Source organism: Emys orbicularis, chromosome 3 (assembly GCF_028017835.1).
Source record: "Emys orbicularis isolate rEmyOrb1 chromosome 3, rEmyOrb1.hap1, whole genome shotgun sequence".
NCBI classification, from domain to species: Eukaryota; Metazoa; Chordata; order Testudines; family Emydidae; genus Emys; species Emys orbicularis.
In genome coordinates, this window is record NC_088685.1 from 140,517,795 (window position 1) to 140,540,634 (window position 22,840).

Below are 22,840 nucleotides of genomic sequence, written 5' to 3' on the forward strand. Positions count from 1 at the left end.
ATACAGAAGTAAAATATGCTGCAGGCATGAAATACATATATTGAAATCATAGCAATATTTCTATATTCTACTGTAGTTTATATTCTGTTTCTGCAGAATTATATTGAAGCACTCAAAACACTAAGAATTATGGGCCAGATTTTAAAGTTGTTACTCAGGGTACAGTCATATGGAATATTGAGTGACTTCAGCTGTTGAAATGAGGTGCTATTTGCTTGTGCTGGTTGATGGGACCACAGCATAGAACTTCAGGCTATGAGCTCTGCACCATTTCATCAGAGAGATGGTTGGTGGGACAACTGTGAGTGAGCTCAGTAAGGATTATTGATCTATATCTCAAAATGTGATGTCTGCATTGGGCTTCTAAAATTATGTGTAAAACCTGTGGTTTTTTATTTGTGGATCCCTAAAACATTTTGAATGAAGGTGCAGACCCCTTTGGAAATCTTAGATAGTCTGCAGACTCTCAAGAATCCATGGACCACAGATTGAAAACCACTTTTCTATGGTAATGACAAACTTTCGCTGACCTCTTAGACATAGTCTGTGGATCCCCAGGTTTCCGCGGACCACTGGTTGATAGTCTAACACAGTGGTTTTCAAATAGGAGCAGCTATTGTCAACACACAGAGATGAAATACAATCACAAGATCAGTGATTACAACTCACTGAGATTGCATGGGTCCTTAAGGCCTGGTCTACACTACGAGTTTAGGTCGACTTTAGCAGTGTTAAATCGAATTAAGCCTGGACACGTCCACACGACGAAGCCCTTTTTTTCAACTTAAAGGGCCCTTTAAACCGGTTTCTTTACTCCACCTCCGATGAGGGGATTAGCGCTAAAATCGGCCTTTGCGGGTCGGATTTGGGGTAGTGTGGATGGAATTTGATGTTATTGGCCTCCGGGAGCTATCCCACAGTGCTTCATTGTGACCGCTCTGGACAGCGCTCTCAATTCAGATGCACTGACCAGGTAGACAGGAAAAGCCCCGCGAACGTTTGAATTTCATTTCCTGTTTGCCCAGCGTGGAGAGCACAGGTGACCACGCAGAGCTCATCAGCACAGGTACCCATGATGGAGTCCCAGGATCGCAAAAGAGCTCCAGCATGGACAGAACAGGAGGTACGGGATCTGCTCGCCATATGGGGAGATGAATCAGAGCTAGCTGAACTCCGTAGCAGTAAACGAAATGGCAAAATATTAGAAAAAGTCTCAAAGGCCATGAAGGACAGAGGCCATAACAGGGACGCACAGCAGTGCCACGTGAAAATTAAGGAGCTAAGGCAAGCCTACCACAGAGCCAGAGAGGCAAACGGAAGGTCTGGGGCAGAGCCGCAAACATGCCGCTTCTACGCGGAGCTGCATGCCATTCTAGGGGGTGCAGCCACCACTACCCCAACCGTGTGCTTTGACTCCATCAATAGAGAATCACGCAACAGGGAAGCGGGTTCGGGGTACAAAGAAGATGATGATGATGATGATGAAGACAATGAAGATAGCTCACAGCAAGGAAGTGGAGAAACTGGTTTCCCCAACAGCCAGGATATGTTTATCACCCTGGACCTGGAACCAGTAACCCCCGAACTCACCCAAGGCGTGCTCCCAGACCCTGAGGGCACACAAGGGACCTCTGGTGAGTGTACCTTTGTAAATATTATACATGGTTTAAAAGCAAGCGTGTTTAATGATTAATGATTAATTTGCCCTGGCAATCGCGGCCAGTACAGCTACTGGAAAAGTCTGTTAATGTGTATGGGGATGGAGCAGAAATCCTCCAGGGACATCTCCAGAAAGCTCTCCTTCATGTACTCCCAAAGCCTTTGCAAAAGGTTTCTGGGGAGGGTTGCCTTATCCCGTCTGCCATGGTAGGACACTTTACCACGCCAGGCCAGTAGCACGTAGTCTGGAATCATTGCATAACAAAGCATGGCAGCGTATGGTCCCGGTGTTTGCTGGCATGCAGACAACATCCATTCCTTATCTCTCTTTGTTATCCTCAGGAGAGTGATATCATTCACGGTCACCTGGTTGAAATGGGGTGATTTTATTAAGGGGACATTCAGAGGTGCCCGTTCCTGCTCGGCTGAACAGAAATGTTCCCCGCTGTTAACCACGCGGTGGGGGGGAGGGGTGAAGTGATCATCCCAGAGAATTGTGTGTGGGGGGGGGGGTAGTTGGGTTTGTGCTGCATGTTAACCCAGAAGCCGCAGCCCCTCCTTTTACATTGCAAACCCATTTTAAATGGCCAACCCAACAGGTCCTTGGTATGGGAAATGAGGGCGCTGCTGTTTGAAACTATTCCCACATGTTATGAAGGTTAAAAAAGCCAAAAGACTGTGGCTTACCATGGCTGCCTGCAAGCCGAATTCTGTTGCCTGGCACTGCGTGAGTGGTCTCTCACACCAAACCGGCAGGCCCTCAATGTAAGAGGAAAAATGCGACCTTGTAACGAAAGCACATGTGCTGTGTAATGTGAACAGCAAAATTTAACGTGAAAGAGTGTACCCATTGTTCTCTAAAATGTGTCTTTTTTAACCACCTCTCCCTTCTCCTCCACCAGCTGCAAATGTTTCTCCTTCGCAGAGGCTAGTGAAGATTAGAAGGAGAAATCGGCGGACTCGGGATGATATATTCTCGGAGCTCCAGATGTCCTCCCACGCTGACAGAGCACAGCAGAATGCGTGGAGGCAGTCAAAGTCAGAATGCAAAAAAGCACAATATGAACGAGAGGAGAGGTGGCGCTGAATCGCGGGCTGAAGAGAGCAAGTGGCGGGCTGAAGAGGATAGGTGGCGTCAGCTTGCTGACAGAAGGCAAGAGTCGATGCTCCGGCTGCTGGAGCATCAAACTGAAATGCTCCAGTGTATGGTTGAGCTGCAGGAAAGGCAGCAGGAGCAGAGACCGCCACTACAGCCCCTGTGTAACCAACAGCCCTCCTCCCCAAGTTCCATAGCCTCCTCACCCAGATGCCCAAGAACATGGTGGGGGGGCCTCTGGCCACCCAGCCACTCCACCCCAGATGATTGCCCAAGCATCAGAAGGCTGGCCTTCAATAAGTGTTAAAGTTTTAAAGTGCAGCGTGTCCTTTTCCTTCCCTCCTCCCCCACCCCTCCCGGGCTACCTTGGCAGTTATTCCCCTAGTTGTGTGATGAATTAATAAAGAATGCATGAATGTGAAGTAACAATGACTTTATTGCCTCTGCAAGCGGTGCTCGAAGGGGGGAGGGGAGGGTGGTTAGTTTACAGGGAAGTAGAGTGAATGGGGGGGGGGCGGAGGGTTCATCAAGGAGAAACAAACAGAAGTTTCACACCAGTCACAAAACTGGTTTTCAAAGCTTCTCTGATGTGCACCATGCCCTCCTGTACTCTTCTATCCGCTCTGGTGTCTGGCTGCACGTAATCAGCGGCCAGGCGATTTGCATCAACCTCCCACCCCGCCATAAATGTCTCCCCCTTACTCTCACAGATATTGTGGAGTGCACAGTAAGCAGCAATAACAATTGGAATATTGGCTTCGCTGAGGTCTATCCGAGTCAGTAAACTGCGCCAGCGCGCTTTTAAACGTCCAAATGCACATTCCACCACCATTCGGCACTTGCTCAGCCTATAGTTGAACAGGTCCTGACTACTGTCCAGGCTGCCTGTGTACGGCTTCATGAGCCATGGCATTAAGGGGTAGGCTGGGTCCCCAAGGATAACGATAGGCATTTCAATATCCCCAACGGTTATTTTCTGGTCCGGGAAGAAAGTCCCTTCCTCCAGCTTTTGAAACAGACCAGAGTTCCTGAAGATGCGAGCATCATGTACCTTTCCCGGCCATCCCACGTTGATGTTAGTGAAACATCCCTTGTGATCCACCAGGGCTTGCAGCAGCATTGAAAAGTACCCCTTGTGGTTTATGTACTCGGTGGCTTGGTGCTCCGGTGACAAGGTAGAGATATGGGGGTTCCGTCTGTCGCCCCACCACAGTTTGGGAATCCCATTGCAGCAAAGCCATCCACTATGACCTGCATGTTTCCCAGAGTCACTACCCTTGATATCAGCATGTCTTTGATTGCGTTGGCTGCTTGGATCACAGCAGCCCCCACAGTCAATTTGCCCACTCCAAATTGATTCCCGACTGACCGGTAGCTGTCTGGCGTTGCAAGCTTCCACAGGGCTATCGCCACTCACTTCTCAACTGCGAGGGCTGCTCTCATCCTGGTATTCTGGCGCTTCAGGGCAGGGGAAAGCAAGTCACAAAGTTCCATGAAAGTGCCCTTACGCATGCAAAAGTTTCGCAGCCACTGGGAATCGTCCCAGACCTGCAACACGATGCGGTCCCACCAGTCTGTGCTTGTTTCCCGGGCCCACAATCGGCGTTCCACGGCATGAACCTGCCCCAGTAACACCATGATTTGCACATTGCTGGGGCCTGTACTTTGTGAGAGGTCTATGTCCATGTCAATTTCCTCATCACTCTCGTCGCTGCGCTGCAATCGCCTCCTCGCCTGGTTTTGCTTTGGCATGTTCTGGCTCTGCATATACTCCAGGACAATGCGCGTGGTATTCATAGTGCTCATAATTGCCGCGGTGATCTGAGCGGGCTCCATGATCCCAGTGCTATGGCGTCTGGGCTGAAAAAAGGTGCGAAACTATTGTCTGACGGAGGGAGGGAGCGGCGAGTGACGACATGGCTTACAGGTACAGGGAATTAAAATCAACAAAGGTGGCTGTGCATCAGGGAGAAACACAAACAACTGTCACACAGAATGGCCCCCCCAAAGATTGAACTCAAAACCCTGGGTTTAGCAGGCCGTTGATTTCACGGAGGGAGGGAGAAGCAAATGAATACAGAACAAATCTGGTCCATCTATTTTTTACATCTTAAGCTGGCAGCAGACGGTGCAGCATGACTGATAGCCATCGGTATCTTCTGGGTGCTTGGCAGAAAATGATGTACTACGACTGCTAGCCATCATCTCAAGACGGTTCAATAGGCCAGGAGACAAAACATGTCTGCCCAGGTGCCTCTGAACTCACTGAGGAATACGACGATGACGCATACCAGTCGTAATACACCATCCACTGCCAAAAGGCAAGGAGCTGCTGCTGTGTAGCAATGCAGCCCCACGTCTGCCAGCACCCAGATAGCCGATGACGGCTACCAGTCATACTGCACCGTCTACTGCCAAAAGGCAATTAGCTGCTGCTGTGTAGCAATGCAGTACCACGTCTGCCGGCACCCAGATGACATATGGTGACGGTGAGCTGAGCTGAGCTGAACGGGCTCCATGCTTGCCATGGTATGTTGTCTGCACAGGTAACCCAGGTAAAAAGGCGTGAATCGATTGTCTGCCGTTGCTTTGACGGAGGGGGAGGGGCCTGACGACTTGTACCCAGAACCCCCCGCGACACTGTTTTTGCATCATCAGGCATTGGGATCTCAACCCAGAATTCCAATGGGCGGCGGAGACTGCAGGAACTGTGGGATAGCTAGCCACAGTGCAATGCTCCGGAAGTCGACGCTAGCCTCGGTACTGTGGACGCGGTCCGCCGACTTAATGCACTTAGAGCATTTTATGTGGGGACACACACAATCGACAATATAAAACCGATTTCTATAAAACCGGCTTCTATAAATTCAACCTAATTTCGTAGTGTAGATGTACCCTAAGAAACCATGCCAGCCTTAATGGCTCTGACTGCTGTCTTGGAAGAACAGTGAAATGAGTTAGAACAGAGTGGGTTAGACTGGGAGTAGCTGTGTGAGAAAGAGATCTGGCTGGAAAATGAAATTCATGTTGTGGAAAATCATGAGTGCAGCTCACCTCAGAATAGCCAATTTGGTAGCACACTCACATAGGATGTAGAAGAGCCAGGTTCAAGCCCTTGCTATGACTCATGAAGAGCAGAGACTTTAACCTAGGTTTCCCACACTCCAGGTGAGTGTCTTTACCACCATGCTAAAGAGTCAGTCTCTCCTGTTGGAACTGTTGCACTCTGTATAAATAAATAGTCATTGTGCCAGAGAGATGAGCTTATGCTGCAAGCTGATGGTTAGGACACTCGCCTGGGATGAATGTGAGAGAAGCAGGTTCAAGTCCTTGTGCTAAATTAGTTATTCTGGGGTGGGTCTCTGTGTGATCAGAAATTCCACCCTGGCCCTGAGAAACCTTCCCAACAAAATGTCTGTCTGTTGAAACTGATACGTTACCTTGAAATTTTTCAGTTTTGACAAATCAGCATTCCGTGACAATAAATAAATAAATAAAATATTTAGCCAACAAACTTCTGACCAAATATAGTGAGAAATCCTCAGATTCACAGGAGGTTTGGTGGTGGCTGGGAGAATGTAAGTCTGTTCTTGTACCTTAAGGGGAAGGACACCTAACTTAACTTGCAGTGAGGTATAAAATTAGAATAGGGAAAGAGGTGCAGCTAGCCCCTTAGCCATGGCAGTTGGGCAATATGTTGTATGCATATTGTAACTGGATGTTTCATGTAGGACAATTTATCCATGTGTTACAGAACTCTAGATCTATGATGACTAAGTCCAGGACCCAATGTAATAATGGGTATCAAATTTCTATGGTCAAATTTTCTGTCTTGTTCCTCCAGCAGCACAAAAAGGGTCAGATTACTACATAGGAGAAACACAAACTATGCTTTTTCATGAATATCTTAATTTTCTTCCTTCTCATAGTGGTGATCTTTTATCATAAATAAAGGTAATTACTCCTGAAGTAATATGTTTGGTCTTTGTATATGGTAGAACTTGACATGAAGCCTAGTAAGTGTTTTTAAAAGTATGGTTTAAGGCTTTATGAATGGAAAACCAAAGAATATAAATCATAAAAATCAGAAAATGCCAATCATTAAAAATAAAACACAAATCTGAACAATCTACAGTCTCATTACACATATAATGAACCTTTGTTATTATTCATTACCTTGTTATACTTTGTTCTTTAAAGAAATAATGATGCAGTTGATACAGTGCTAGAGTATGAAGCAGTCATTTGCAATAAAGGTGTTTCACGCATGAAATGCCAGGGTTATTTTTTATCTGACTATATAAAAACCACTGTATTAGTTTTATCTTAGAAATGGGATGCTGATAACATGTAGTTTAAAAATTGTTTTTATCATTGTCTTCCTAGCATGTATAACACTGTATGTTTCAAGGATGATATATATTGTAGGTAACCCCTCAAACGATTATAATAGGAATTCACTCATAACTCAAGTTCTTGCTCGGTATTTAGCTAGGAATCTCCTTTACTTATCTTAATTATTGAAATTAATTTATTTAGATTCTGTTACTCATGTACTGCAGACTTTTGTGTGCATGTTTCATCACCCCTCCTCTCTCTGGCCATTGATCCTTCTTCTCAAGTCTTATTCCGATATTCCAAGACTGAACATTATCAAACAGCCATTATAGAAACCTCCAACTGCCAGAAGAAAGCTTCCTGCTCCTACCCCACCACCTAACTTTTATTTAATTGTTGAGAATATAGATGCTGTAGAAGTCTGTAAAGTTTGATTCCTGGGTCAGACCCTGGCCCTCAATGAGGCTATTTTGCATCGGTCTGTTGTTTTAAAGCAGTTTCACAGCCAGGTTGGTGGGTTTCTCCAGGCACGGGTGATTCAGAGCTAAACAGGCTCCTATGTAGCACCCCTCCGAATTTCATTTTAGAGGTTGTAGCCAGAGAGAAGCTATGTCTGGCTGATTTCAAACCCTTTGTCAGTTGTTACCACCCGAAGTCAGTTACTCTCAGTTGCACCTCAGGACTAGCTTGGCAGTCCCAGGATTGAGCAGTCATAAAGGTTAAAATAACTTTCAAATCCCCTGCCCTGAGCTGAGATGGCAACAGAAGGCCTGGTTCTGAGAGTTTGGTCCATGATAACTAAGTCATCCTAGCTTTACATGTGACAAAATAAAAGCAAATAGTGTAGAATACCTTGGAACCACACAACTGGTACCTATAGAATCGTGTCTTATTCATTTCACCCCATGTACATTGAAAATGTACTGGGTGCATAACATTTTCATCTGCACAATCCAGTCTGCTCCTAATCAGGCAGAGCTCCCAGAGCACTCTGCCCTCATTCAGTTTCATACCTTAACAACTGTGCAATGGTTGAGAGGAATTCTCCAGTGTACACTAAGTAGTTATATTAGCCAAGCATACATTAGCAGTGCAGATTTCCTTTCATTCTGGCCAATGGTAAAGAAGAACACTGAAAAAATTGGAGCCCAAGTACATTAAGTGAAAGAAGAGCAATTTTCAAAACCTTGTACTTTGGCTAAAACAAACGAGTCTTCATGGGAACACTCATAGGCACGTCTCCTCAATGAGGGCTATTTCCCTGCTAAATTTAAGCTTTCTAGTCCAAGCTGCTTTTGTGCTGGGGCTCTCTCTCTCCCCCACTTCTTTTTTCTTTTAATGGCCACACAAAATTTTAAATGGGAAAGTGTATTTTTTCAATTCCATCAAACTCAAAATAGCCACAATCATTTTTGCTCAACATTTTCAAGAAAATCCCCCTTCTGTAAGTATCCAATCTTGGAAAATGTTATTCCCAAAACTGTCACTGTCTGAAAATTACAATTGATAAAATAAAGGGATAAAATCCTGGCTCCATTGATGTCAGTGGCAAAACTATCATTGACTTCAGTGGGGCTAGGACTTTACCCAAATGGTAACAATGAAAATGTTTAAATAGCATTTACTATAGTGGACAATAGTGCTCCAGCTATAAAGATGGGAGAGGGAGATTTTGCATACATTACTTGAAAGTCATTACTTGAAAGTCTTTGTTTTCCTAAGGGACAATGTCAGTCAGAAATGAAAAGGAAAAAAAATCAGCATTATGTGAAGCATGAAAATCTAGAAGATAATGCTTGACATTCTGTTTATGCAGACCAGTATTGTAGGCAGCCCAGGTAGAGACACATAAACTTAAGGTTTCCTGACCGTTATTATAAGACCCTGTTGACAGTTGCTTATAACTTTGGTAAACATTTACTGTTTGGGCTGGAAATTCTATGCTGCGTGTCTGCCTCAGAATATTTTTAATTATATTCAGCAAAAGAGGTTCAGACATTTCTCAGAAATCGGTTAGGAAAAATATGTTGTTTTACCTATGTTAAAAATACATACAACTCGTGAGTTGAGAAGCTCTAGGACCTTCGTGCTTTGGAGCAGCAACTTGAAATTTGGCAGGGTGTCAGGGTATCACTCTTGGTATCAGGGTTTGCCTTTGCACTCCCCATGAAAATACACTGAAATTTGGCCCACTTATGAGCCTCTGAATTTCTCGTTTTTCCCATGATCAGTAGAGTCCAGTTAATGTTTGGCACCTAAATTTTCCAAAGATTCTGTCTGTGATGAGCATACTTCAGCCAGGGGTTGTAGGCACTGAGCAGGACATGCCCTGCAAATTGTTCCTTCTGGTTGCCAGGGGCCTTTCTTACGCAGGGCACAGGAATTGAGAGGAAGAAGACTGTCTCTCATATGTTGTGTGTGGTCCGCCTGCTGGCACCCAAGCAAGTACAGAAACTCCTCACTTAACATTGTAGTTATGTTCCTGAAAAATGTGACTTTAAGTGAAACGATGTTAAGCGAATCCAATTTCCCCATAAGAATGAATGCAAATGCGGGGGGGGGGGGAGGTTAGGTTCCAGGGAATTTTTTTTTTGCCATACAGTACAGTACTATAGTTGGGAGGTGCCCCGGCCTTACCCCACACAGGCACAGCCCACTGGCACTGGAGACAATGAGGCAGGCAAGGAGGCTGAAGGTGCTGTAAGCTAGGAGAAGCACGTTGTGCAGCGGCAGCGGCAGCTTCCCCTACTCTGCAAGCACCAGGGGCGGGGTGCTCAACCCTCGGCCCGCCCACGCCACCCTTTCCCCCAAGCCCCCACCTTTAACCCGCCTCTTCTTTCCCCCCCCCATCTTTACTCTGCACGCTGCGTCCTCACTCCTCCTCCCTCCCTTCCTTACTTCCCCTCCCTCCTGCCCGTGGCAATCAGCTGGCTTGCGACATTCAGGGGGCAGGAGGAAGGGGGGAGGAATGAGGACTCGGCGTGCTGACTCCCCCCTCCCTTCCCTGCCTCCTGTCCGCAGCAATCAACTGGTTTGCGGCATTCGGGAGGCAGGGGAGGGAGGAGGAGCCTGCGCGCCGAGTCCTCGCTCCTTCCCCCCCCCCGAACGCCGCAAGCCAGCTGATTGCCGCGGGCAGGAGGCGGGGGGAGGACGGGGAAGGCGCTGATCCGCAGGGTCTGCCAGCGGGCAGGAGGCGCTGTGGGGGGGCGGGCGTAGGGGAGCTGATGGGGGGCTGCCAGCTGTGGACAAAGCAGGCAGCCAAACCATGTTATAGCGAAGCATTGCACAACTTTAAATGGAGCATGTTCTGTAATTGAGCAGGGACGTTAGATCGAAACAATGTTAAGCGAGAGGACATTAAGTGGGGAGTTACTGTATTAGTTAAAAGAGGAAGCTGCCTGACCAGAATGCAGAGGTTTGAGGAACTGGGCTTAAGTGTGAGGCAAGTAGGGTAACCAGATAGCAAGCGTGAAAATCGAAACAGGGGGTTGGGGGTAATAAGCATCTATATAAGGCAAAGTCACGAACATCATGACTGTCCCTATACTATCAGGACATCTGGTCACCCTAGAGGCAAGAGTTGGGGGTGGCGGGACAGGATGGGGTTGAGATGTGAAGCCAGGGAAGTAGGAGCGGCAGAAACAGGGACTGGGACATGTAGCTTGTGGGGAGAGGGAAACTGGGCCTGAGGAAGGGCAGGTGAGCACCATCCATCCTGTGTGCTAAATGAGGCAGGGGGAGTCCTGTAGAAAAAATATGTGATCAGGTTGGTAAAGACTGTATCATAATGGAAAGGCACAAGGTAGCTGAATTAAGGTTGTACAGGTAGCCATAATTCTAGCATTTCCTAACTTTTCAGTGCTTTCCTTTGCAACCTTGATGCTCTTTTAATGAATGTTTTGTATGTAATGTATATACATGCATATGTTGTCACAGGGCCTGTCAATCTCTTACCCCCACCCCTTTGGCCACTCAACAGACTTCTGTGAGAGCATTCAGCTGCTGAATCCATGGGTGGCTTAAGTCCCTGGAGTCTGAAGAGAATCTAATCACTGACCCTGGCTTGGGGTCTCCTGGCACACTCTTGGAGTGCAGATCCACTGTCTAGCATACCCTTCTGAGAGTTTAGACCACGTGGCCCACTGCCCTGCAACTTGGAACCAGTGCTGTCCCTTCAGACTCCCCCATAACTGCTTAAACATGCCCTCTCACAGAATCCCACCAAAGGCATGAGCCTTCTGGGTTAACTTTCAGGTGGCACGTGGTAAGGTGTCGCACATAACATAACGCATATAGACTTTCCATGGGACTCCAACGTAACATTTCTCTTTACTTATTCACACAAGAAATAGAGAGTTATACAGAAGTAAACTCTATAAATATTCCCCTGCCTCAATTTGCTCACCACTGCAGAGCATTCTTTTGGCTGGGTAAGAGTTATCTAGGGCCATCTAGCATCCTTCTCTTGAAGAGCATCACTTGTGTGCTGAAACTTGGAGCCTTCTCCCCCAGCTTAGCTACTCTGACCTTTGCCAGTCCATTCCTTTCCTCTCTTCTGCCCAAACTTCTTGTGTCTCCTTGAGTCTTCCCCTGACTCACCCAGTCTCTGTTGCCTTGGTGTCTTTGTTCTGGTTGGTATCTTTCCACTCTCTAAACTCCCAGCCCCACTTGAGGGAATTTGGAGAGAACCGTTTTCCCAACTCAGGTACGATACTTAGCATAACTATTGTGTGGTCAGAATATGGTTGTTCAAGTGATGTATTTCCCATTGTCCTTAGTCTAGTGTGTACCTGTTGCAGGTCCAGCCAACAATGGTGTATTCCACATATACATAGGGGCATATGGTGTTATAACAAATCTTCATAGTAACAACTTCATAATATCAACCAGAATTAATTGAATAGACAGATCCCCCAAATCGTCACGTGTGGTTTTTTTTAAATTATTTTGCCAATATGAAATGCTGACTTTGTTAAAGCTTAGCTTCCACAATTGAAAAGGTGTTTAGTAATGCCATTTTGTTCTATCAAATCTATTAAAGTACAATAGAATCAAGTTGAAGAAAAATAATAGTGAAAAATGTCTCTACACAATGATCGATTTAAAAATACATTAAATTAGCTCCTTCATGAAATCACGTCTGACTGTGACTGCTATTTGTTGGGATCACTTCTCAGAAATAAGTTTTATAGACACTTACACCTCTACCCCGATATAACACGGCCCAATAGAACATGAATTCAGATATAACACGGTAAAGCAGCGCTCCCAGGGGGTGGAGCTGCGCACTCCGATGGATCAAAGCAAGTTTCACCTATAATGCGGTAAGATTTTTTGGCTCCAGAGGACAGTGTTATATCGGGGTAGAGGTGTATTTAGAATGATTGAATTTAACAACAAAAATAAATTTAGATTTCAGTAGAATAAGAAACAGCTCAGGTATCGCAAAAAGTAGCAGTGCTGTCACTTTAATCATTCTAGCTAAAATAAGTGCTTTAAAAAAACCTTTCATGTTTCAAGCCACCAAACATGATCTATTCTGACAGAATTCATATTTCATTTCACTCATTGCATGCCTAGAAAATCAGAGAAATTGATGCAAGAAATCAGAGAAATTAAATCCAAGACCAAAACCCAACCTGTAACAGGAGGTTTGACAACTTACCAGCATGTTATCTTTATTGTACTTAGCAGATGTTAAATTGAAGGCAGCCCCTATAGAATTTCTGCTATTAAACTAAATGCATGGCTTGTTGTCTGTTTACTGTACTTCATGCAAATATCTTACCTATTATTTCTGACATTACCTAGCTCTTTCAATTCAAATGTGAAAGTTTGAGATTTTGCATGGTTTTTCTGTATCTACCTTGTAGGACTGAAGAATTAGTTGCTAAAAACTAAGACCCTTGCAATGAAAGCCTTTGGATAAACTGGGATTTTAAAAATGTCTAGTATTGGTGTGTGAGAGGAGAGTGTGATGGGGAGGAGAAGGGAGGCTGCAGTGACAGCAAAAGAAGATTATTATTTCTAGTTTGATTAAGTAACAAGTTGTTTATTGAATATTCCATAAACTGCACAATATGTTCCAGACAAGGGCCAAAAGTGGTGCTGGAAGATTAGCAAATGTGTGTATTATTACACATGAGTGAACCAGGTCAGAAGGTATCTGAACTAGACTGAACTTTTCCTCTCATGTCTATCCAACCCAAGTCCTAATCATTTCACAGTGCTAGGACTGGTTCAGATAAGAAATTAAGTACACTTTAAACATCTCTTGCACTCTCCCAGCTATTTTTCTTATCCCTTTAGAATGAACCCGAGACTTTTCTTCACTTTCTTTTCCTTAGATCCGTGACTTGGAAGAAAATACCTGGGACTAATGCCAATTGCTCCAGTCCACCACCACCTCTGTCATTGTGTTGAGCCTCTGCAGTGTAAAGCTATGTTACATGGTGACTCACCGTAGCATACAGTACATTCTGGGGTGCCTCTGACTCGGAGGATCATCACAGATCTCTGGATCACAGAGCAGTACAGTGGCTTATGGTGGTGACAGCAGGCTTGAGTAACGGGCTTTGACACACAGGATATTTTCCTCAAAGGTAGGGTCACAGAAAGATGAAGTGAAAGGTAGTAGAGGGTAGGAGCTGAAGAAAGGGGTAGGAGTTTTTTTCCCTTTGGAAGGTTTGTGTGTCTGGACTAAAGGGATATGGGATGGATAACTATGTGTGTGTTATTAGAAGGGGCTTTATTAATGAAATAGGGATGGAGCAACTGGGGGGTGGATAGTTTTGGGGAATTGGACTGGGACTGTAGTGTTAGATGGAAGGAATAGTAGCAAAACAAAATAATGTAGAGTTCATGGAAGATTCAAAATGTGTAGCTTACTTGGTTCTTCTACAGGAATTTTGAAGGTCTCCTGTAATTAAATTTTATGCTAACATTTTATGACATTTGGTGATGTGGATTTCTTCCTATTGAACAAAACTAACATTTAATTTGCTATTTTATGTAAAACTGTTTAGTGATTTTAATTGGATCAGGGGAGTTTATTTTTAAAGCATAAAGAATCATGTCTTGGGGAAGCAGGTGAAGTGTAGCTTTAGAAATATGCACATAATAAAATATTAAGCTTTGGGCAATATAACTTACAGTTGTCTTGGCTGAGAATTTTTAAAGTATCTGAAATAAACTGAAATCAACTTTTTTCACTGCAGCACCATACTGCAAATTCTTTACTAATTTTTTTTTATTTGGAAACTAAGACTATATACTGAATTTTTAAGAAATATCTTATACATTAAGTCATTGGCTAATTACAATAATTAAATGGTTATTTATAATAGCACTTTTAGCTCAGCACTTTTATAGCACTTTACATTTTCAACAGTGTACAAATATTAACCAAGTAATTCTGGTCAAGCTGGCTGTTGCACCTGATAACTTAACTCAGTGCTTTGCCAGGGCTTGGACAAGGGCAACCCGTAAACTGACTGAGACTTAATATAGACAAGATTGAAGTTACACTAGTAGGGAGAGGAAAATAATGGGAAGAAATGAAACAGGTGATATTGGTTCCCTCGGGAGTTTTCTTGCCTTTTATTGCTCATGCTTGCATCCTGGAGGTGCTGTTTTATCTTTAGCTGCTGGTGGATGTAGCACTGATTAGTGACACCTTTTATTGACATTTGAAGAAAATGTGGAATTTTTTAATGTGTAATTTGCCGTGCTGATCCATGGATTGTCTCCTTGACACTGGGTTACTCCAATTCACTCTGTGTGGAGCTACAATTTAAAAACACTTAGAAATTTCAACTAGTATATAATGTTGTAGCCAAAATGGTAAGGGGAATTTCTCGACTGGAGCAAATTAAACACAAGCTTTATGGCTTGCATTTGCTCCCATGTCTTAAATGGACTGTTGTCCTAGCCTCTCTGTTCATCTTATCCCATGGCTGATGAGGTCATTTGAGGTGCTTGAATTAACTGCTCTCTGGTTTAATTGTGAGGGAATTAAGGAAAAGGTGTTTTCAGTGCCTTGATTATGGCATTCATTTCCATCACTGGTTAATTGTTTATCAGAGCCCAAATTTATTCATCATTGCCCAACCATTATCTGTTCTTCCAGGCTTTTTTCTGAGGCAATGGGTGGTTTAAAAGAGTTTAGGCTTCATGGGATTTGGCACAGTGCCTTCAACAACACAGTACACTTAACGTTACCCTGGGAATGAATTCAGATCCATACATGTAATATACCCTACTCCACACTTGCAAATTGATTTTTCCAATGGTTAATTACCCTCCCTGTTAAAAAAATTGTGTCTGTTTCGAAGATGTCTTGTTTCAACTCCAGCCATTGGGTCATGTTATGCCTTTCTTTGCCAGATTGAACAGCACTTTAGTATCTGAAATTTACTCCCTTGGAAAGTAGTTAGTTGTACACTGTAATCAAGTCACCTTTCAATCTTCTTTTGGATAAGTTAAACACATTGACCTCCTTAAGTCTCTCACTGTGAAGCATTTCCTCTAGTGCTTGAATTATTTTTCTGGCTGTCTTCTGCACCTACTCAACATCCTTTTAAAAATGTGGACACCAGTACTGTGGAAAGCATTCCAGCATCGGTCTCACCAATGCTGTATACTGAGGTAAAATTGCTTCCCTACTTCTACTCACTATAGCCCTGTTTGTACATCCAAGGTTCGCATTAGCCCTTTCTGCTTTAGCAGTGTACTGGGAACTCATGTTGAGTTGCTTCTCCACTATGACCCCAAATCCTTACCAGAGTCACTGCCTTCCAGGATACAAACCCTCCCCCCATTCTGTAGGTGTAACCTTTGTTCAAAAGATTTGGGCCTTTGTGTTCATAAAGTCTGTGGTTCTGATCCTGAAATCAGATCCGTGTAGGCAGATCATTCTATCCAGGTGGAGCTCTGCTGACTTCTGTGGGACTCTTTCTGAACACAGACATTTGCCCACACCAATCCAACTGCTGGTTCAGGCCCTACGCTAAGAAGTCCTGTATCAGTTATTTCTACTTCAGTTGCATGTAGATAAATGTTTCAGATGACCTGCTTTCATCTGTGCTGTGAAACTTATATGATGGCTAAAACAGTATTGATAAAAATATATGCAAATTTGGCATTAATAATTTAGTTGCCCTATAAAAATATTTAAACAGTGTACAGCCAGATTTTTGCCCCTTCTACTGTGTTTTCTACATATTTGTATTCAACGTGTAGCAAAGATTTCAGTGCATTCTAAATGACTGTATGCTAATAACATTAGTGCAAGTCTGCTATATTAAATAGTTATATGGTGATTGAGGGAAACCATTATTCTTTAAGATGTAATGTTATCTGTGAAGTAATGTCTGTACAATAACAATTGCCTGATTTCACTTAGTGTTGAATACAAAGCTGATTTGGTTACATCAAAAAATGATAGCCAATATCATTCTTTTTAAGGAATATGACTTCAGTGCTAGAGTTTTGACTCCCACAGAATATTTATCAAAATTGCTTCTAATTAATTGTTTGTGACATGGTAGTATCCAGATATAAGAACACAACTATAAATGTGCTAGAACAAAGTAGTGGTCCTCGTATTCCACCTATACTGCCTACAGTAGCAACCTATACCAAATGCTTTTTGGTCACCCCCAGCACCTCTCCAGACCCAGAACTCAGTAGGGGAGCCACCCCTTCCTGCACACAATCTCTGAGGGCACTGTGACTCAGGTTGTGGCCCCCCCACATGAAGGCTTGCAGAAAAACTGCCAGGAGGAACCAAAGACAACCAGAATGCATCTACACAGCAAGCAGCAAACCGTGGCAGTGAGATTCAGAGCCCAAGTCAACAGATTCAGGCTTGCAGGGCTTGTGCTACAGCACAAAAAATAGCTGTGTAGATGTTCAGGCTCAGGCCCAAAGGTCTACATCGTTATTTTTAGCACTGTAGCATGAGCCCTGGAAGCCTGAGTCTGTTGTCTTGGGCTCTGAGACTCACTGTCACAGTGTAGATGTTCCCCCAGAGGAACAGCTGCAGAAACCGCCAAAGCAGGGACTTACGGACAGTCAGAGAACTTTTTACAGTTTTGACTGGTCTTTCTCTGACCTGTGCTAATGGGCTGTTTGCTATAACCCTCCCATTCCTGCTCCTTTACTGTCTCTTCACCTCGGCTTCACTCCTGCCCATCTTACCCTGTTCTCCTCGGACCTGTTCACCCTTTTCCCCTCCTTTCCCTTTTCTCTCCATTTATCTGGTTGTCTCATAACTAAACATGATGTTTCCTGCCATCACACAGTTCATCCTGCTTCTGCCTTCTACCCTTTCTCCTACCCTTTGTCTGGCTGATCTATTTAGATTGTAACCTCTTCAGGGCAGGGACTGACTGCTACTCTGTGTTTGTACAGTGCCTAGCAAAATGGGGCCCCACTTTTGATTGGTCCTTAGGCACTACCATAATAAGCATAATTAATAATAATATCCACCATAATGTATTTAATTAAGTACTATACCATAAGAGGAAATTTACTACTTGACCAAGTGGCTGATCAGCTTTATCTGTATTGTACCTAGTGTAACTTCAGATACATATTATGTATCTGAAACTATAAAATAGTTTAATAGCTTAAATGCTTCTGGTATTGAAATTTAACATGGTCATATTTTCATAGCTTCATAGAAGTTAAGGCCAGAAGGGACCATTAGATCATCTATTGTGACCTGCATAACACAGGCTTTAGAATTTCACAGAGTTACACTTGTACTGAACCCAGTAACCTGTGTTTGACTAAAATAATGTGAGTTACTAAGAATCAGGTCCTGGTCTATTGTAAGGCCTCTTTCCAATGCTTTGGTAGTTTAAAGGACTTGAAAGCTGCCTTTAAACAAATAGATGAAAATTCCCCTGGTATTGGAGAGACCTTGGCTGGCTTAGAGGCAACAGAATTTAGAGGAAAACTTTATTGCTCTAACGGCACTGGGATTGAGGTTGGCCTAAACCCAGCCCCAGAACTGCTGAGCCAAGAACTGGTTCCTTTTGAGGATACATTTCCAACTACCACCAGCATCAACTCACAGCTGCACCAAACAATTACTGAGCATAGCAGGGGATTCAGCCCATAACATCTAATTATCTTTTTTAAACTTTATAAGCTATTTGTCCCACTAATACCCTCCAGGAGTAGGTTCCACAGGTACATTATCTACTGCTTATAAAATATTTTATTTGACATGTTTTAAAGGCCTGTTCTTTTAGGCTAAGATTGATTTAGAATCCCAAAAAATTAGATAAGGTTTGGACAACTAACTCCCTCATGCTCTCTTGAAAATCCCAGCTATATCCTTTTCTCATGTAAGTAGTACTTAACTCATCAGAGTAGTCTAGAGCACTATGTTTGTTGCCCCTTTTGTCTTACATTATTGTTAAAGGTAAATAGCAATGCCTGGCTCCTCTTTTGGGAAGCACATGTTTTATAGTGTTCCGTTCTTAAATTACACTGATCTTTAGAGAAGTGAGTAGTAAATGACGTTCTTTTAGACTGAAGTATGACAGCATTACATTCCTATGCCAGAAGAATTTAAACTGTGACCTTATTAGAAGTAATAAGTACTCATATTCCTTCATTAGATAACTTATTTTCTCTTAAGAAAATGCGATGACTTGTGATACTTAAAAAAAATAAAAAAGTGTTTAGTTCATATATTAAGATGGACTGAAAATGTTTAAAAAATCCTGTCCTTACCCAGGAACAATACAAGTGTCAAGGAGAGTGTATTTGTGTTATCTGCTTATTTGTGTTAGCTCTTCTCTAGATTTCATCCATAAAGCAGAGAAAATTATTTACCCCTCCAATTGAACTCCTGGCCTCATTAACATGAAAAATGCCTCTGAATTTACAAGGAAATTTCTGAAAGGTATAGAACAGTCATTTCAATTCAGTTAAGGCCTGAGGCTGCTTGAACGGAATCAAATTCTCATTTTTGAGTAATGGGGGTTAGCCAAACTGGTTCCAAAAAATAAAAGCCCCAAATCACGGTTCCTCTGCCCAGTTCTGAAACTGAACTTAAACCAAGCACTTTTCTAGATGCTAAATGTGTGGATAATCTTTTTTAAAATGTATGTTTATCAGCTGGGCCTAGAACCAAGTGTTAGAAATCTCACAAAAGCGCTTGTTCTTAGGACATATCCAACCCTATTTTGCAGACTCGGAAGGTTAGATAGTTTGGCTAAAACTTTGAATAAATATCCAACCAGCTTTTCAAAGTGACCTCAAACTCCAGATTTTTGAGGTTCTCCCATTGCTTGTAAGAATGAAATTAGAGAGTGGTTTTTTACCTGTCTGCCAAGAAAAAGTGCATTATATGTCAATAGTTACAGCTAGTTGGAATAAACCTTGCACACTCCAATTGAAATACAGATATGAGTGGCAACTGTATTAATCTGGGATGATTTAACAAATAAAATAACGACCCCAAAGAAACTTCTTATTTTTGTTAAAATATTCTAAATCTTTTTCTCCTTTTAAATATATTGTACAATGTAATTGTGTAGTAGCGATGTTCCCCTTAAAACATGCCAAATACATTACAAGCATACACTTAGCCTCACAGCTTCCCTGTGTGTTTGGTGGTGTCGTGCCTACTTTTTTTTTTACAGATGAGAAACTGGGGCACAGAAGTTAATTGACTGGTCCGAGGTAACACAGAGGTCTGTGGATAAAGTCGTACAGAGCTAGGAAATGAACCCAGGTCTCCTAACTCCCAACCCTCTGTCTTTATCACAAGATCATTTTTCATTCCTATGTAATTAGAAATTGCATAGTTGTTTAACAGGGTCAACACGCTCTAGAAGATAAATGGCAGGTGGCATGCTCAGAGGATTTTAGTGTTTGCCTTGCCACATGGTGTTCTCAAATTCTGTTTCCACATGGGATTATTTAATCATCTATGAGAGCATGTTTCATTTTTTTGAGTGAGAGAGTAGAAAAAAATCTTGTGCAGGGCCAGATTTCCAATTAGGCGCAGTAGGCATGTGCCTTGGTGCACCGGCGTTCAAGGGGCTCCTTACCTCTCTTAAAACTGTGTGCAACACAACGATTAGCTGTAGGGCGGGGGAGGGGGAGGGCACTGAAGATGCTGTGCCTAGGAGTGTGTAAGGTATAAATCTGGTCCTGATCTTGTGCAGAGATTACTATGAAAGTTGCTTGTCATTTTTATACTAGCATGCCGGGTGGTCAGTAAGGCTCTGTTTGTAACACTGTTGTCCCTGAGACTGATGGCCAGAGATTTGAGTCTCACATAGTGCTGCCACTTGGGCTCATACCCAGTGTGCTGCTCTGCTAGAAGTGTCATTCTTACCATAAAAAGAACAGGAGTACTTGTGGCACCTTAGAGACTAACAAATTTATTAGTCTCTAAGGTGCCACAAGTACTCCTGTTCTTTTTGCGGATACCAGACTAACACGGCTGCTACTCTGAAACCTATTCTTACCATAAGAAGTAAAACTCCCTGCTACTACTCTGGTGATTGTCCAAGGTGACATTGTGTCATGTGCAGGCTTACATATACAGGGTCTTGTGCCAGATGAAATCAGATGTGCTTTAATGTGTGTCATAAACCCTAATACATGTACATCTCCAAAAGATGAGTAAGAGCTCGGGATTTGGGTTAGAAAGACCGGGATTTATCATTTAGGACTTTGAAGTCCTGGATGGCCATAGTAACACTTTTTGAAAAGAAGAGAGAGAGAACAGTTGCCCTGGCCATCAGTTCCTCTCATAATAAAACATGTTACAATGCCCAAGACTGAATGCAAACTATTTCTTACCATGTAAATGCTCCTGGTTTTGCCCACCACACTTATTGCACTTCCAATATTCAATTATTTCATTCATATGAGACACAAAACAGAGATTCTGATCATTAACAGTTTCACTGCACATTTAATAAGAGTGAATATGTGTTTTCTGGTGCCCTTGCCAAATTGCATTTTTGGATGAGTACATTTTGCTAACATAAATTCCCTCCAATAATTTCAATTACATTTTCTATTCTTTTGTGCCCTACAATTCTTGTTCCTGTGGTGTTTTGTCCTGCTAATCCACCACCACATTATTTTAATTCTAATAATGGTATTCTGCATTTATATAACAATTTTCATCCAAAGAGCTAAAGTGCTTTACAAAACTGAATAAGCATCATTGTAGGTGTACAGTGGTGAAGTGATTTGCCCAATCTCACAGTTCATCAGTGGTAGAGTTAGGAGTAGAAGCTAGGACTCCACATGTTGGTCTAGTGCTTTAATCACTAGAGCAGTCTGTCTCCTAATATATTATACTCTCATCCCACAAAAACTTCTGCACTTGCTTAACCATAACACATGAGTAATCACACCAGTTTAAAGTTAATCCCGTGCAGAAGTGTTTGCAAAAATTAATATTTTTGTATTTTTATGCTTTGGTTAATTCTGGACAAGAAGCTTTCCCTTAATATAAAATATTCTGCTGATGGTGATTACCATATTTAATCACTTTGTGATACACTGACAATTTAATAGCAAATTCTGTTCTGTTTTGTACACAAACTATTCAGTTTTAAGGCCACTCAATGGTCAATATGCACCCAATCTGTACCACTTTCTCTTTGAAATAGGAATAAGGTCCATAGTATCAGTTCTGTGTTTACAACTCATGAATATTTTGGCAAACTACACTATTTTGTCCAGTAAGATGGTTTCCTGAGAATAAATCCCTTAGAAGGTAAGAAAGAAGGGAAATGGAAAAACATAAATGAAATCTACGGCTTCTCCAAATGGCCTGCACAAGAGTGGAGGGCAGGGAGAGGGCACTTTACTTTGTTTTGACCTGAAGTTCCTCAAGAATCTGGTGGGACAGAGATGAAAAATATTTCAGAATTTATTTTCCATTACATTAATGATTGAAAAATAAATAAATTGTTTGATATGTTATGGAAAGGTTTTGGAATGAAAAATGTAGTGTGCTGAAAAGCTAGGGACCAAGGTCTGCTCATTCCTGCCTGTGGATGTCATTAAAATCTCTGGTGGAGCAAATAGCCTAGCAAACATGTCTTCAATCACAGCAGGGTGGCAGTTGTGGGAGAACAAGACTATGGAGGGTCACAGACATTTTTACAGAGTGTACAGTTGCTTTAATTGATTACACCCCATGAGAAATGCATTGTTTTTGTGGTGTTTGGCAGTCTACGATTCTTTAGGCTACTTCTGAGACATACCAATTACAATGTTAAAAGAGATCTCTCTTTGGTAATATTTAGTAATTCTAGGTCACATTCTATAACAAAGAGAGGATTAAATGAATGTGGATGAGCACACTGAGAGATTTTGCAGCTACTTAAGAATACTGAAATGGTCCAGACAAAAGTTGCCCACTTTATGTAAGGAAGTGCTTTCAGAAGTGTGCTGCTTCCATGCATGGAATGTCGTACTGTGCTGTGGTTGGCATTGTTGATGCTACATTTTGGGTCTGAGAGCTCTTCTTTTGGAATCAAAGGACAGTGAAGAAAAATTACATTCACACTAGCTGTCCCAGCAGCTCACCTCAGAGCTAATTAAGAAAAATAACCGTTTTTAGCCTTACTGGTCCATCATCTGGTATCTTGCCTCTAACAGTGACCTCTTCTTGGTGCTTGAGAGGAAGGTAAAAATCCTCCATAATTTACCTACCAATTGTGCAACTGTATATGGATGTGGTGGAGATTCTTT